We start from the raw sequence: 14,486 nt of genomic DNA, 5'->3' as shown, positions 1-14,486 counted from the left end.
GGATGTGTTCTTAAGGCCTGTAATGTTGAGTTAACTTAATGTCTTTGACTCTCAGGCGGCTCCTCAGCAAGTGGCGGGTTATGGGGAGGACTAAACTGGATGCCAGGTAAGAAGGAGGCTCTTGCTAGCCGTAGTCATCTCCCTACAGCCTCATCCCCACACTCCATATAAGGAACAGTGAGAGCCATATTTCCCAAATTGTCTTCAGAAAAGAATGTTCTGGGAAGGTTTGTCAAAAAAAGGCCCCTCCTTGCAGATGGGAATAGATGTTGGTACAACCACCTTGGGAACCTTTGTGGTACAACATGCTAAGTTGAATGTGGACATACCCTATGACTCAGTGATTCCACTCCTAGGTGTTTAGCCAATGAAAATGTGTACTAATGTCCACCAAAATACATGTACAAGAATTATTGTAGTGATTTTTTTTTTGGTAATAATATTTTTTTTAGATTTATTTATTTTGTTTTTATTTTAGAGAGGAGTGGGGAGGGGCAGAGGGACAGGGAGAGGCAATCCAAGCTGAGTGTGTAGCTTGACATGGGGCTCAATCCCAGGACCCTGAAATCATGACCCAGGCAGAAGGCAGAACACTTAACCGACTGTGCCACCCAGGCACCTCTGTAGTGATATTATTCTTAATTGACAAGCAGAGAAACAACCCAAATGTCTGTCCAGAAAATAGGCTACTATTCAGCAAGAAAAGTGAACTGCTAAACACAAAAGTCTATAAGAATTTCCCACACAAAATGAGCTATAGAAGTGAGAACACAATGCATAAATTTTCTTTGTATAAAGGTCAAAAATATGCAAAATTAATCTGTGGTGTGAGAAGTTAGAACAGTTGGTTTTCTTTGGGGGAGGAGTGTAGGGGTATTGATTTAGAATAGCCAGGAGGGGGCTTCTGTGGCCCAGAGATTCTATTTTTTAATAGGGAAAATGATTATAGGGACATGTTCTCTTTGTGATACATTATCAAACTGGGGTGCCTGGGTGGCTCAGTCGATTAATCGTCTGCCTTTGGCTCAAGTCATGATCCTGGCATCCTGGGATCCAGCCCCACCTCGAGCTCCCTGATCAGTGGGGAGTCTGCTTCTCCCTGTCCCTCTGCCCCTCCCACCACTCATGCTCTCGCTCCCTCTCTCTCAAATAAATAAATAAAATCTTTAAAAAGTTATTGCATTTTAAAATTATTTATTAAAAAGGAAAAATATCACTTTTAAAAGAGGATGGTATCATTCATTTATTCCTTTTGTTGATGCAATACTGGAACATATTTTCAAATGCAGAATCACAGAAAAAAATGTCATCAGTATCTAGATCCAAAGGTGTTTTGATAGTTTAGAGAAAGGCGCAGTTCCTCTGAGAACACAGAGAAGAGGCAGTATAACTGGATAAAGGTTCAACAACTTTGTAAGTTTTGTTTTAGGGGTGCCTGGGTGGCTCCATCAGTTAAACGTCCCACTCCTGATTTCAGCTCAGGTCATGATCTCACAGTCATGATCTCAACAATCATGAGATTGAGCCCCGCATAGGGTTCTGCGCTTAGAGCAGTCTGCTTGAGATTCTCTCTCTCCCTTTCCCTCTGCCCCTCCCCCAACTCTCTCTCTTTCTCTAAAATAAATAAATAAATCTTTAAAAAAGAACAGTTTTGTTTTAAAACTTGGCAATGCCAAGTAAAACCGAACATTTGTGCACTTAGCAACCATCAGACTTTTAAGTAGAAAAGTGACACAATTTGATGTGCTTTTTGAAAAAGATCATTCTTGTAGGGTATAGGACAGATGGTAAGAAGGCAGAGATGGAAGTGAGGAGACCAATAGGAAGTTAGTGCAGTATTTTAAGCAAGAAATTAGGTGGCTTGTATTGAAGACATAACAGTGGAAATGGCGAGTTTGTGTCCTGAATAATAATAGATGTGTCCTCTGGGCTTTTTGTTTCAGTGGTTTCTTAGGCCAATATATAATAAGTTGGTATCAACTACAGGAAGTCTACCATCCATCCCTGGTCTTTTTTGTTTAGAATTCTCTTGATGTTTCTTGGACAATTACTTTTCCACAGAGATTTTAGTATCAGTTCACCAGAGTTCTTGGAAACTATCGATTAGAAGCACATCAAATTTAAATATTCACTTGGGGGACTTCAGACCCGCTCGAGCTCAAGCTTCCCTTTTGTGGTGACTATGGCTGGGAGTGAACTCATTCCTTGTTACCCCCTTAGGTCAAGGACCTTTTGGCACTTCAGTGCAGCCACCATTCAACTTAAGTTCCCCTTTGCGATTGTCCTAACTGCCACTGCAGCTTCTAAAGATCAGACTGGTTTGGCGACGCTTGGGTGGCTCAGCTGGCGAAGCTTCAGCCTTTGGCTCAGGTCCTGATCGCAGGGTCTCTGGGATCGAGTCCCGAATCAGGCTCCCTGCTCAGTGGGGAGTCTGCTTCTCCCTCTGCCTGCCACTCTCCCTTTTTGTGCACTCTCTCTCTCTCTGACAAATAAATAAAATATTTAAATTAAAAAAAAAAGGAGTCTCTAAAAAACAAAATGATCGGGCTGGCTTGAAAACTAAGCAGCTGCCTCATGGGCCTCCTCATTTGATCAGTTCTAACCTCTGACAAGCTCATTCAACATACGCTTGCAGTTTCTTGATCTGTGCCACTTAAAATACATGTACATCCGTATCTCTCCCTATACTTACATCTGTACCATTACCAATACCCGTACCTACATCAAACATGTGTCTATATCCAGCTATCTTAGGATTTCTAGATGTAATGGACAGTGTGCCTAAATGACACGTAACACCCCTACGGTATCCACATAGCCCCTAGAGATGCCAAACAACCCAGTGAGAAGTGTCGGTGTAGATAGTCAGGCTTTTACCCCTGGGTAACACAAATACTGTTGTTCTAGTGATCTTTGATTTAATGTAATCCTCATGTCAACTCCTGTGGGATAAATGCTAGTTTACTTCCTACCTTATAGCTTAGAAAACTGAGGTAAAGGTCCCAGAGTTATATTGCCAGGAGGTGGTAGAGACAGTCTGGTGCCAGAATCGGGATCCTAAACCTCTGAGCCACATCACCTATTGCGAAGTGCTTACCTTCAGAAAATGGGCTTTTGGTACCATAGCTTGATTTGTTTCAAGTCATTCTTTTCAGGTAACCTTCCCCAACATCTCTCAATCCCCAAAGTCTTGCTGGTTTCACCTAAATTCACCCTTGGAATTATGCTTTCAGTTTATTCCGAGAATCACCTCAAAAATCAGTTCGTTGCAGCCATTACGGTAACAGTATGGACGTTCCTCAAAAAACTAAAACCAAAACTACTGTATGATTTAGCAGTCCCACTTCTGGGTATTTATTTTTAAAAATTTACATCAGGACCTCAAGGAGATGTTAGCATTCCTTTGTTCATTGCAGCATTATTCGTAATACCCAAGATGTGAAAATAACCATCGATGGATGGATGGGTAAGGAAAATGTGTGTACGTACACAATTCTGCTGTCTGTGACAACAAGGTGAACCTTGAGGACGTCAAGCTAAGTGAAATAAGCCAGTAGCACAAGGACAAGTACTACACAATCCCATATATAAGACGTATCTAAAATAGACAAACTCATAAAAGCAGAGAGTAGAAGGGTGGTTGCTGGGGCTGAGGAGGGAGAAATGTGGAGTTGCTCCCCAATGGGTATAAAGCTTCAGCTATGCAAAATGAGTAAGTTCTAGAGATCTGCTGTACGTTATGCCCATCTTAACCAAAACAGTATTGTGCACTCAACAATTTGTTAAGAAGGTAGATCTCATGTTAAGTGTTCTTAGTACATGAAAGTAAAACAGTCATTTCCTCTGATCTCAAATTTTATGACTTCTGGCTTTTTACAAAATTCAACTTACTCTTAGCATACAGTCCAGCAAAGCATGCCCTTTGGTATTTTACCCAAAGTAGTTGAAAACTGATGTCCACACCAAAGCCTATACACGTGTGTTTACAGCAGCTTTATTCACAATTGCTAATACTTGGAAGTAACCAAGATGTCCTTCAGTAGATGCATGGGTAAATAAACTGTGATACATCTGGAAAATGGAATATTATTCAGTGCTAAACAGAAATGAGCTATCGAGCTATGAAAGGACATGGAGGAAGCTTAAATGCATATTACTAAGTGAATGCGGTCAATCTGAGAAGGCTACATACTGTATGATTCCAAGTGCGGGACACTCTGGAAAAGGGTACCAATAGACCATATATTATATATATAGTATACCAATACTGTATATAAGTAAGACCAGTGGGGCACCTAGGTGGCTCAGTCCGTTCAGCATCTGACTCTTGATTTCAGCTCAGGTCATGATCTCAGGGTTGTGAGATCGAGCCTACACAGGGTCCCATGCTCAGTGAGGAGTCTGCTCAAGATTCTTTCCCTCTCCCTCTGCCTCTCCCTCTGCTCTCTCTCTGAAATAAATAAATCTTTTTAAAAATCTAAAATAGGGGCGCCTGAGTGGCTCAGTCGTTAAGTGTCTGCCTTCGGCTCAGGGCGTGATCCCGGCGTTATGGGATAGAGCCCCGCATGAGGTTCCTCCCCTGGGAGACTGCTTCTTCCTCTCCCACTCCCCCTGCTTGTGGTCCCTCTCTCTCTGGCTATCTCTCTCTGTCCAATAAATAAATTAAAAAATCTTAAAAAAAAATCTAAAATAAAAAAAATAAAGTAAAAACCAGGAACCAATATAAAATAAATTTAAATTAATTTCTATGTGGTATACAGTTGACCCTTGAATAGCATGGGTTTGAACTCGTGGGTCCACTTATAAATGGATTTTTTTCTTTTTTTGAATTGAAGTATAGTTGACACTTTAGTTTCAGGTGTACAGCATAGTGATTCAACAAGTCTGTATGTTATCTATGCTCACGTACATGAATTTTTTTTTTTCAATAAATACAGTAAGGCACTCTAAATGTATTTTCTCTTCCTTATGATTTTCTTAACATTTTCCCTAGCTTAACTTTATTTTAAGAGTATGGTATATAAGACATATAGCCTACAGAATCTGCATTCATCTACTGTTTATGTTATCAATAAGGCTTCTGGTCAACAGTGGTCTATCAGTTGTTAAGGTTTAGGGGAGGTAAAAGTTATATGTGGATTTTCAACTGCTCAGGGATCAGTGTCCCTATCCATATGTTTTTCAAGAGTCAACTGTATACAGATAAAAAGTACATATCAGTAAATTAAGCAGACACACACGAAGCAGTATTTAATATTTTACAAGAATACATCCACACTTAAAGAAAAATGAAACACATCAAGTGGGTGCTCAGTGGGGGTATGGAGAACAGGAGGGAGGATAGAGAAAGAGGAGAGAAATTTAAAAACAAAACAAGAGGGGCACCTGGGTGGCTCAGTCAGTTAAGCGTCTGCCTTCGGCTCTGGTCATGATGCCCAAGACCCGGGATCAAGCCCCATATCACATCAGTCTCCCTGCCTGGTGGGGAGTCTGCTCCTCCCTCTGCCCCTCACCCTGTTCTCTCTCTCTCTCAAATAAATAAAAAACAAAAAAAACAAAAACCACCCAAAGAGAGTGGCCTTGTGTGAAATGATAATGAGTCTGAACTAAAGAGTAAGATTAAATAAGCTGCCTCCAGGTTCCCAATCAAGTTACCGTTGTAGGTGCATTATGTGTAATTCTTTCATTTTAAACACTGCCGTGGTATATCATGTGCCATAATTTAAACAGTCTGTTGGGTTTTTTGGGTTTTTTAAAGATTTTCTTTTTAAGTCTCTACACCCAACCTGGGACTCAAAGTCATAACCCTGAGATCAAGAGTCACACGCTCCACTGATGGAGCCAGCCAGGCACCTCTAAATAGTCTGTTATTAATAGCAACTTATGCAACCTTCTCCGTAGTATTTCTGTAAATCTTAGGAATAGAATTACTGAGTCAAACGTCCTGAGAGTTTCTACTGAGAAATATTGACAATTGCTGTATTAAGTCTGTCATGTTGCATGTACCCACAGTAAACTTCTAACTGCATGTACATTTTACCTCCATTTTTTAAAAGTGTAATAGAAGAAAATCTGAACCCATAGCATTTCTACTGATAGTGTATGACTTTTTTTTTTTTTTTTTGGTACCAGGAGTGGGGTACGAGATAGTGTATGACTTTTGTCACAATTCCCGACAATTGGATTTTTAGGATCTTTTTAATTTTTTTTAATTGCATGGAAGAAATGTGCATTTGAATTAGCTGTTTTCCCTGATTGCCACTGTCAGTATCTGTCCACTCATTAATTTGTATTTCTTAAGAAATTGTCTGGAGAACCCTCCTTTTGTCTTTAGCTTCTCTCTCTAGTTATCATCCCTTCTCAGCACCATTTAAGACACCTTTGTGCTGATGGCTCAAAATTTTTCTGCAGTTTGTCCCGTTTCTGGACCATTGGTCTTCTGTATGCAACATCTAATGCAAGTATCCACTTGGATTTCTAATGCATCTCCAAATGCACAAGTCCAAAACAGAAATCCCATCACGTGCTACGACATGGATGAAGCTTGAGGATGTCATGCTAAAGCAAAGGAAGTCAGTTACAGAAGAACAAATGTTTTATGATTCCACTCATATGAAATATACAGGCAAAATTATAGATTCAGGGGCGCCTGGGTGGCACAGCGGTTAAGCGTCTGCCTTCGGCTCAGGGCGTGATCCCGGCGTTATGGGATCGAGCCCCACATCAGGCTCCTCCGCTGGGAGCCTGCTTCTTCCTCTCCCACTCCCCCTGCTTGTGTTCCCTCTCTCGCTGGCTGTCTCTCTCTCTGTCAAATAAATAAATAAATTCTTTAAAAAAAAATTATAGATTCATAGAAACAGAAAGTAGAAAGGTGGTTACCAAGGACTAATGGGAGAACGGATGGGGAATTAGTGTTTAATGGATGTAGAGTTTCAATGTTGCAAAATGAAAAAATACTAGAGATCTGTTGCACAACCATGTGAATATATTTAATCCTACTGAACCGTACATTTTAAAATGTTTACAATGGTAAATTTAATGTTATATGTTTTTTACCATAATAAAAATAAATTTAAAAAATTTAAAAATTTAAATATAGCCTGAAGTACTTCCTTAAATACAAAAGTTATGTATTGTTTGAAAAAATCTAACAGAATTACAATATTAGGTAAATCTTTGTCACTGATATACGAGCCTATCATTTATATATATATATACACGTATATACACGTATATACATATATACGTGTATATACGTGTATATATATGTATATATATGTATATACGTGTATATACGTGTATATATATATACACATTTTTCCGCCTTGCTATTTTATGTTGAAGAAATCAGGTCCATTGTCCTGTTGAGTATCCCACAATCTGAAATTCTCTCCGTGGTCATTAATTTCCATCACATCTTGAAGCTCTTTCTCTCTCTTGACAAAGAGGATTAAGAGTCAAGATGAATTTGAGTAAAGTTGATCCAGAGCTAGGGGATCAGTGGTTGTCTTCTCCTGGCAGCTTCTTCTAGAACTGAAGGAAGGGAAGCAGAAACAGGCTTGTGGGGTTCTGGTTTCCTGGGACCCTAGAAGACTTCAGCTTTCTTCAGGAAAGTGAACACTGAGGAGACATCAGTTTCTTATCTTTCCTACTTCATTGGATCACACTTACCCCGAGGGGAGTTTCCTCAGACAGAAACCCTCCCTGCACAATGCCCTTCGCAGCCTCCCTGGCCGAGCTCCAGGTAGAGGCCAGCTGCCCCACCTGCCTGGATTATCTGAGAGACCCAGTGACCACTGACTGTGAGCACAACTTCTGTGGCTCCTGCAACCACCAGTGCTGGGAGGACCTACAGGACACCCTCCCCCGTCCTGTCTGCCTCCACCACTGTCCCGACAGGAACTTGAAGAGGAACATCCGGTTAGGTCACGTGGCTGGTATCCTCAAGCAGCTTCCTGCCAGGAGGAGCCAGAGAAGACTGCAGGAAGAGAAAGCCCTGTGTGAGCAGCACAGTCAGGCTCTGGCCCTGTTCTGTGAGAAGGACCTGGAGCTGCTCTGTCCCCAGTGCAAGGTCTCCTCGGGCCTCCTCCTCCTCCAGGGGCCACCCCCTGACGCCCATCAAGCAAGCTGCGCCGGCCACGGGAAGAAGCTCCAAAGCTACATCGAGCCCCCGCAGAAGCAGGTTAAAGATGCTGAAATGAGGTGTGAAATCCAAGTTTCAAAATTTCTTGAAGTGAGGAGGAAGATGAAAAATTGGAGGGAAGAGTAGCTCTCAGAATTTGAAGACCTTAAGGGTTTTCTGAGAAAGGAGCAAGCCGCAATTCATGCCAGGCTGCTTATGGAAGAGAAGGAGGTTGAAGAAAAACTAACTGAAAACAGCAGCCAAATTTCAAACTATATGTCCATACTGAACAATTTGTTAAGTAAAATAACAGAGAAGTGTTTGCAGACAGACCTAGATTTACTGACAGGGACTGAAAGTATCCACAACACATATGAACACCTACAACCACCAGCAGCCTCCCCATATGAATTAAAGAAGGAGGTATGCAGTCTCCCCCCACGGTATTTTGGCCTGCAGAAAACGATCAGCACGTTTCAGGTAGATTTGACGCTAGATCCCAAAATTGTCCATCCATACCTTATTATCTCAAAAAATAGAAAAAGTGTAATACTTAGAACAATGAAACCAAACTGTCTTGATAATCCCCAGGTCTTTACTTTTACCCAGCTGTCCTGAGTTGTGAGGAATTTGAGGCTGGCAGGCATTTTTGGCAGGTAGAAGTAACAGGCACAGGGGAATGGTCCTTAGGTGTGTGTAAGGAATCTTTCCCCAGAAATGCTCTTCTATCCCTGTCCCCAAACAATGGCTGCTGGCAAATTCAGCAGTCAACTAATACACGTGATCATGGGCTTACAGTACAGCCATGCGGATTGGCATCTTTCTGGACTGTGAGTTGGAAGAGGTTTCATTTTATAATTTGAATAGCAGGTCATATTTGTGTATGTTCACTAATATCCTTACAGGGAAACTTATGCTGTATTTCTCTATTGGAACTTCTTCATTTAAAAAAAAAAATTATTTATTTGACAGAGAGTACAAGTAGGGGAAGCGGCAGAGGGAGAGGGAGAAGGATACGCAGGCTCCCCACTGAGCGGGGAGCCCGATGCGGGGCTCAGGGCTCAATGTGGGGCTTGATGCGGGGCTTGATGTGGGGGCCCAATCCCAGAACCCTGGGATCAGGACCTGAGCCGGAGGCAGATGCTTAACCAACCCAGGCACCCCATTTTGGACCTTCTTCAAAACCTCTTAGAATCAGTATCCTCATGGCTGAACGATGAACTGCTTGGAGGACCTTCGTGTATGTGGCTATATTCCTGTGTTCTTGGGGGGTACTGGCAATAAAGATTTTGATTCCATTTTTGATGTTTGATTGCTGAAAATTTTAGGACTCACCCTTCTCTCTCCCCTTTTCCTTACACCTGGGAAAACTAATGCAAAGCATGAGTGTGCCATCCTCTGGTGCATGTAGTTCAAACCAAGAAAGCCCCGAGCAATGCCGGAGCCCTCACACTAGTACTGCCCATAACCACCATAAACACCACTCACTGGTCTCTTCCTGTTTTCTGGAGTCATTTGGGGAAGTACTGTGGTGGCCTGCCTCCTCCTCTCATACAACTTCATTATGTGAGTAATAAACATTTTTATACTCATCTGGTGTGTGTGGAGGGGGGGCATTATCAGCCTTGACATTTGAACCAAAAAAATTTTAGGTAAGCTCTGACCTACCAGGGGTTCAAACTCACGACCCTGAGATCAAGAGTCAGGGCGCCTGGGTGGCACAGTGGTTAAGCGTCTGCCTTCGGCTCAGGGCGTGATCCTGGCGTTACGGGATCGAGCCCCACATCAGGCTCCTCTGCTAGGAGCCTGCTTCTTCCTCTCCCACTCCCCCTGCTTGTGTTCCCTCTCTCGCTGGCTGTCTCTATCCTGTCGAATAAATAAATAAAATCTTTAAAAAAAAAGAGAGAGAGATCAAGAGTCACGTGCTCTACCAACTGAGCCAGCCAGGTGCCCCCCTGAACCAAGTTTTGGATGGGGATCCACCATAGCTATGCAAGCTGGTGTTGTGAGCAGGATCGTGGAGATGTTGAGTGCCATGACCAGGAATTTCTCCTCTGCCTTTGGCTTGTAACCACCGGCTCTGCTGCCAGAGGAAGGCCCGCACTTTCTTCCGTGCTGCATTTTCTGGGTTTTATTGAGGCTTACTTCTAGATTTAACTATCCTGTGTCAGATGTTTTCATAATTATTGGCATTTAGGGATTGAAGAATGGATCGAGCTCTTCTGTAATGTGGCTCTGGGTCATGTGTCTCCATCTAGACCTATCTGCAAGTCTTAGAATGAATTAGCGTGTCTAGATTCTGGCATCAGCTGTGACCCGTGTGGTTTCAGGGGAAAGTCTCTAGCCCCTGACTGATTGGTTGAACGTCTCACTAGACATTGGCTCCTGCTCTGTAGAGCACTCAGGGTAAAGATTCTATGTCTGTGACATCCCGGATGCTGAGTAGTCACATGTGTGGGGCAAGGGCAGTCATATGTCAATGACCATCATTATATGAAGATTTGAATTACTCAGCCCCATGCTCCTCAAACAGATGGCTCACTAAGACTCTATAAAACGGCTTTGCTTCTTCTGCCACTGCTGCCTGTGTCTTTGTCAAAACAAAGACCCAAATCTTCAAGGTTACAAGGCAAAACACCCAAGGCTCTCCTGTGGCACACTGAGGGCACACTAGACTTAAGCCCGGGGTCCTTTTTTAAAAAAAAAAAAATTATTTGAGACAGAGAGAGTGAGAGAGAGCACGAGAGAGTGAGCACAAGCTGGGGTGGGGGCGGCAGAAGGAGAGGGAGAAGCAGACTCCCTGCTGAGCAGAGAACCCGATGCGGGACTCGATCCCAGGACCCCGGAATCATGACCTGAGCTGAAGGCAGACACTTAATTGACTGAGCCACCCAGGTGCCTCTAAGCCCAGGGACCTTAAACTCTATAAGCCAACCATAGCCATGGGGGACTTACATTTTGATCATACAAATTTGAGGTTTTCTGAGTGAGAAATTTACAAATATGAGCAGGAACAGAGGACCAACTCATGAAGTATACCCAGTGTCCTCAAATGTCCAGTGTCCGTCCTCAAATGAAAAAAAAAAAAAAGAATAAAGGAGCGGGGGGATGGAGGGATATAGGGAGGAAAGAAGGAAAAAAGGAAGGACAAGAGGAAGGAAGGGAGGGACTTTCCCCTTTCTGTTCCATTTTGCGGAAAGAAGGAGGAAGGAAGGAAGGAAGGAAGGAAGGAAGGAAGGAAGGAAGGAAGGAAAAAGTGAGCTGAATTCATTGGAAGGGAAGAAACACTGGAACAGAGGTCTGTAATTTGACCCAATTAGAAATTCAAAATTTATTAAAAGAATTCATACAACAAAAAAGATTGAAGGGCGCTGATTAGGTTTTGGCCTCTACCACCTGGATGCAGTTTTAAATTCAGCATCTGCTAAAATGCACCTTTTATAAAATTTCCATGAAGTTAATCAGTGCTGAGCTTCAGATGAGTTACACCCAAGGATCCCAATAATTTAAGGATCCCAATAATTTAATCAAGATGCCCCTTAAATCTTAGTGATGTTACTGCACATAAAATAGAGGTCAAAAGAGCTGTGCCTCATCTTAACCATCAGAACTGCGGTCCTGACTAAATTCCCGTGAGTGGACATACATTGCCCTAAAGTATCCTGAGAAGGCATGGTTCCTCTGAATTGATGTGTAATAAATTAAAATTAAATTAAGTCCTTGGCACTTACAGATCAGCCCACCTCTAATGGGACCCCTCTAGGAAAAGGCTCTAATATTTCTCTAAATTGGAATAGACATTCCTATTAGTACTGCCAGAGACATCTTTACTAGAGAGCCTTCAGCAACTTCCTCTCATGCTTTTTGGAGTTCTGGACCATGAAGGTGACCATAGATTGGCCCTGGGCTCCTGAGGCAAGACACTGACCTGCTTAGCTTTATGCCATTGCCATTACTAGCCATTTGCAGGCATCTCCCTGGAAACAGAGGCTCCTATAGTCCCTGAGTCTATAACCCTCCATACCCAACTGTTCAATATTCCCATGTGCAGTGGTCACAACAATACTTAGAATATTGTATAATCACAATTCTTGGGATGTTCTGATCCCAGGAAGCACAGTGGATTTGTGCTTTCCAACTACTGAGAAATAGTTTTTGGACCCTTTTTTCCGCTATAATTACCTATAATATTGTATTTATTATTTCTATTTCTCATGGCAAAGGTACAATAATCTCGTATAATTTCTTTGCAATTCTAAAATAAAAATCTTTACAAACCAAGAAAGGAATATACTACTGGTTCGCCACAAAAACGGATATAAATAAAATATATCTCAGGTTTTACACTGAAGAGGCAATGACTGCTAGAAGCAATAGATGAGGGACGCCTGTGTGGCTCAGTTGGTTAAGCGGTGGACTCTGGATTTCGGCTTAGGTCATGACCTCGGGGTCATGGGATTGAGCCTCACATCTGGCTCCGTGCTCAGTGGGGAGTCTGCTTGAGAATTCTCTGGGTCCTTCTCTCTCTGCCCTTTCTCCCTGCTCTCTTTTTCTCTCTCTCTAAAATAAATACATCTTTTTTTAAAAAAAATAATAGATGAAATGGATCTATAATGTGGATATGAAAAAACCCTCTAGATACACCTAAGTGTAAAAAGCAAAGTGCAGAAGACTGCACATAGCATGCCCATACTGTGTAATTAAAGCACCATAAAAAGGTATCTAGGCTTATATACTGTATACAAATAGGATTTTTCTGGAAGGTACAGTAAACACTTAGAAAGGTCCTGCTGGGGAGGAATGAGGAGGCCTGGTGACCTGAGGAGTGAGAGCAATTTGCTTTTCAGTCTGTCCTGAATTGACAAATTGTTTCCTGGAAAATTGCTACAATTCAGGTGTTAGTTTTGCTTATTAAGGAAAACCTTCGTTTATTTATTTTTAGATTTGAACAAAGAGCATTTTCCTTTTTTTTTTTTTTTTAAGATTTTATGTATTTGAGAGAGAGTGAGAACATGAGGGAGAGTGAGCATGAGTGGGAGAGGGGGTGTGGTGGGAGGGGCAGAGGGAGAGGGAGAAGCAGACTCCCCACTGAGAGGGAGCCTGACTCAGGGCAAGATGCCAGGACTGGAGCCTCCAGGAGAGGTCTCCTTCTATGATGGGTACCTGCTCTCCAGGCTTCCTTTTACTCACATCACAGATCTGTCTTACCTTTGTGGAAGCAGGACCTGGGCCTATTAGAATAACATTCAAACAGGATGAAAGGGTAAAAAGCCCAGCAATATGGTCTTTACAAGAGACCTGCAGGAAATGCCCAAATGCACATCCAGCATGCAGTTCCTGGGAGGCTGGGTAAAGGTGACCCTCAGAAAGGCCCAGGCCAGGCACTAGTAACGCCAAACCATCCCTCTGCCAGGAAAAACTTTATTTTATTCCTTGATTGGACACAGCCATCACATGGAGGAAATCCTCAGTCCACACTGTCTGTCTTTGTTCTCTAGACTGTGAGTTCTCTGACGGTGGGGACGCCAGATGGGATCTTTGCATCTAGGCTTCTAACTCAGCGTCTCCCATCTAGTGAGAGCTCATAAAAAGTCTACTTGATGCATAATGAACTAAGATGCCTACCTGGGATTTATGAGATCAGGAAGACCGGGTTAGAAATGCAGATCTGTTTTCAGCCTCTATGCGAATGAATTTAACAGGAGCAACAGGCAGAACATACCAGAGATCTCAGTCCAACCCAAAAAACTCAAGGTATTACAGTGAAGCCTGTAGGGAAGCCCGGATCTGCTCCCACCTTTATGCTGTTCTCTTCTATATCAGTGCAGTGCCACAGAGGGTGGAACTGTTTGGTGGACTTTCTTCTGCCTGGAAACCCTGGGGGATGAAGAACCAAAGATGTCAGTGGAGAAGAGAGCCATCAGAAGAAACCCGGGCATCAAGCACATTTGGGGGCAAAGGAAGCCTAGATGAGAAGGTACAGCGGAGACCAGTCAGCAAGATTTAGATCCTGAGCAATCAAGAAACCTAAAAGCTATTTCAATATAGGGGACAGGTCACTGATAGAACTTGGAAATAGCTTCAAATCAGTGGTGGAGGTAAATGACAGATGGCTTCTTGTTGAGAGGAGGACACAATGAGTATTTCTGGTCCAGAATATATATTTAACATGGGAACACTTTTTTTTTTTTTAAACAGTGTGTGTGTCATGGGTTAAATAATCAGGTTTGTCTTTCATGATATAGTCATTGCATCTAGTTTTCATACTACAGAATAGATGAAAGAAATGATCAACACCCAAAGTAATAATACCTAATAAGTGATTTGTTCTTACCAGATGCTGGACAGTTTTAAAATACTTGTT

The 14,486-nt window shown here is 42.4% G+C and overlaps 1 pseudogene; it reads left to right on the top strand.

Annotated features, from left to right (window-relative positions):
* The first annotated feature begins 7,711 nt into the window (after positions 1 to 7,711).
* On the top strand, positions 7,712 to 12,274 carry LOC121101642 (annotated as a pseudogene).
* Positions 12,275 to 14,486: the final 2,212 nt, after the last annotated feature.

Source organism: Ursus maritimus, unplaced genomic scaffold (assembly GCF_017311325.1).
Source record: "Ursus maritimus isolate PB19 unplaced genomic scaffold, ASM1731132v1 scaffold_11, whole genome shotgun sequence".
Lineage (NCBI taxonomy): Eukaryota > Metazoa > Chordata > Mammalia > Carnivora > Ursidae > Ursus > Ursus maritimus.
The sequence above is the reverse complement of the archived record's forward strand: the minus strand, read 5'-3'. Positions and strand labels throughout refer to the sequence as shown.